We start from the raw sequence: 3,511 nt of genomic DNA, 5'->3' as shown, positions 1-3,511 counted from the left end.
CAAACTCTCTTTATCTCGTGCATCGTCCGCATAATGAATTCCCAGGGAAGTCCATGTCAAGCCGGCTTCCGCTATTTTACATCGGTTTCCGCTATTTTACATCGGTTTACGGGTAGCTTTTGGGGCTATAAGAAGCACCATGTCATTCCACAGTCGAGAAACTCCAATTCCCACCTTTCTCATCCATTATTAACTTGGCCTTTTACGATGAAACTTGCCACATTTATCTCACTTCTCTTCTTAGCTAGGCTTCCTTCCGTGCACTCCGTCTCCACCAATGCCAAGGTATATATATCGCATTAGGTTATCCTTACAAAAGATTATAAGTCAGGTCGATCAATCAAAACTAACAGTCCTCCCATGATGTCGAAGCCGACTACGTAGTCATGGTGACCCTGACAGGGTATTGGGCGGTGATGAATAAGGTTGCGTGGTTACTTGTTCATTTGCCATAACACTTTCTATTAGAATACGACGACTTTCGTCGAAGAAAATGGCGATCTATATCAGTTATTTGCTATAAAGCCCATCGATCCTGAATTACGATTATGAGTCTCACTACTTGGCCTAATGCATTCTTTCACTACACTCTTCTGCTGGGCAAGTAAGAGAATAGGAAGGTAGGATGGAAGCCGAGAACCTCTAGCGCCATGTTTAAAACAGATTTGAGTTACATAATTGTGGACTTTTTATGTGGCACATTGACAGTGTGAAAAAAAAGGTTCTCAAGCAAATCAAGAATCTGTGATCGCAGCCGACCATGATTTGCTTGCTTCAGTGTCTGGAAGGTATGCAACCGATCCATACTTCAGAGAGACATTTGATAGCTCTAATCTAGGTGAAACTTACTAATGTGCTGCTATATATTTGTCAGTCTTGACGAAGCACGGGACGCGGTACTTCACCATTACAGCAAAAGCTTTAGAGGCTTCTCCATTATCCACTTTTATATATCCATGTTGTCATATTTTGGTTTGTACCTCAAATTCTTTCGTAATTGCAAGGTTTCGGTAAGTTAGGTGAATGGTCGAAAGTAGCTAATGGAGTTCCATTGTCTATAGCAGGACTGAAGTTGTCACTTTTTGGACTTGTGTCTCAGAAATGAACTCCGTTGTCTGTGTGTTTGAGAGCAGGATGAAAGAAGTTCACACGACTTATTCGTGGGACTTCCTAGGAGTAAACTCGCTTCGCCAGTATAACCAACTGGGAACAGATACAATTTCCAATGTCGTTGTTGGTGGTGTCATTGACAATGCTACAAACCTTTGCCCTTTCCTTTGGTTTTTAATCACCAAAACGAAGAGAATGCTACGGTTAATACTCTTTGCAGGGATTTGGCCTGAATCAGAGAGCTTCAGTGACAAAGACTTGGGTCCTGTTCCTGAGAAGTTCAAGGGACAATGCATCCCTGGAGATAATTAACTGCAACAGAGAGCTTCAGTGGCAAATATGAGATACAATTTCTGTCGAACGGATGGTCTTGGGTCATCTGTGTCGATGTATTAGAAAACCATCCTAGTGACTGAACCATCCTAATTCACAGCTACTGCAAAATAAATACTCTGGATCCTACCTCAATCAAGGGAAGAATTGTCCTGTGCGTGCTTGAGTCTTTGCTTGGCGACAATCATGGAGACAAGGCCTTATCTGTAGGAGGTGCTGGAGGTGTTGGAATCATCATTGTTGATCCAGTTGCCCCAGATGTTGGTTTTCAATTTGCGATCTCCGGCACTGTAATTAGTCTGGCGGAAGCAGAAGAGCTTCTATCCTATATGGCTACCGCAAGGTAAGTCTGAATAGTTTTCAACAATTCGTGATCAAAGGCCCAAGAAGCAGCTCTGACTGTAATAAACACTAAGTTTTCATGCGAGAATGATAGTACCTAATGCATGGACCGTTCATTTATAACAGGTATCCAAAGGCTAAAATCGCTCCAACAGTTACTGTCTGCAAAGCCGGCGCCAGCGCCGGCAATGACAATATTTTCTTCCATGGGACCGAACTTCAGATCTCCAGACATAATCAAAGTAAAGTCCATGTATATTTTCTTCTTGATAATTTTTTTTCCTCTTACACGAATCTATAACAATTCCATCTTGGATTTTGTTTGAATTGTTATTGCAGCCAGATATCACAGCACCCAGTGCTAACATTTTGGCTGCCTGGTCTCTGGTGTCGAGTATAGCCACATCGGGTCGGTCTGTCAACTATAATATAATCTCAGGCACCTCCATCTCCTGCTCCCAAGTGCCCGCTGTTGCTGCGCTTCTGAAATCTGCCCATCCTTCTTGGTGTCCAGCTGCAATTAAGTCTGCACTCATGACTACAGGTTGGTATGCTTCCTGAAAAAAATTTCCGAGAAATTTTATGGCGGTTGCTCTTTCCTTCTGCTTGAATTCAATCAACAGTTCTGTTGTTCAAAAAGCTTTCCTCCTACAACGAGTGCTTACAATTTGCGTTGCTGTTAATTCCTAAGTGCAAATTCTGCCAAATGTCTGATAGAAGAGTCACAAAGCTAGTGCTTTGCTGGCTGCTGGCTAGACTTGATCAACAATATTGGCTGTAATTTGGTATAACATCACGATTGCGGCCTCACCTTTTGACTACACATCTGGGCACATAAACCCCACTGCTGCATTGGCTCCCAGGCTCATCTACGATTTCGATTCTGATGGCGTCATAAATTTCCTCTGCAGCACCGGGGCAAAACCCGCACAACTCAAGAACCTCACGGGAGGGCTACTCTATTGCAAGGACCTGCCAATACCATCCTATGATTTCAATTACCCTTCGATTGGCGTATCCGACATGCGAGGGAACATGTCTGTTCACGGGACAGTGACGTATTACGGACAAGGCCCGGCAGCTTAGAACGCGGATATGGGTTTTCTGCCGGGCGTTACCGTTGCAGTTTATCCTGCTCAGCTCAGGTTTACTGAGGCAGGGCAAAGAGTGTCCTTCAGGATTGGTTTTAGTCCTTACAAAAGCAGTAATGGGAGCTTTGTGTTCGTGTCAGTGACGTGAAGCAACGGTGTTCACACTGTCAGATGTCCTAACGGTCTTAACCTGATTTCTGTGCAGGAGTAACGATCCTAAGTAAAATCCATGTTCCTACCGTCTCTTACATTGCTGAAAATGTTAAACTCATGATCATGAACTTTTCTATATGTTATTAGTGATCGAATTTACCCCTACTTGAAAAAGTTTCTAGCCCATATCTGGAAGGCTTAATATATCATAAAAAATTTCAAACCGATACACCCGTGACAAATTCAGTATGAACTAATTTTCCGACCATCAAAAACTTTAAATTGGTACCATCCGGTAAATTTACTTTTCGATAGTTTATGTTAGATTTTACTTTCAAATTGCTCATTTGGATGACATGTGACAATTGATAGGTATACCTGTTTGAGGTTTTTACTCTTTGTTTGTCCCAAGTGTACTAATTTGAAATTTTTAGCTGTCAAAATATTAATTTGAGATAAATTTATTATAAGTGTACTAGTTT

At 42.1% G+C, this 3,511-nt stretch overlaps 1 pseudogene; it reads left to right on the top strand.

Moving 5' to 3' along the window:
• The first annotated feature begins 207 nt into the window (after positions 1–207).
• LOC115735396 lies at positions 208–3,087 on the top strand (annotated as a pseudogene).
• Positions 3,088–3,511: the final 424 nt, after the last annotated feature.

The sequence above is a fragment of the Rhodamnia argentea genome, chromosome 8 (assembly GCF_020921035.1).
Source record: "Rhodamnia argentea isolate NSW1041297 chromosome 8, ASM2092103v1, whole genome shotgun sequence".
Taxonomy (NCBI): Eukaryota; Viridiplantae; Streptophyta; class Magnoliopsida; order Myrtales; family Myrtaceae; genus Rhodamnia; species Rhodamnia argentea.
This window is presented reverse-complemented; position numbering and strand designations above follow the sequence as displayed.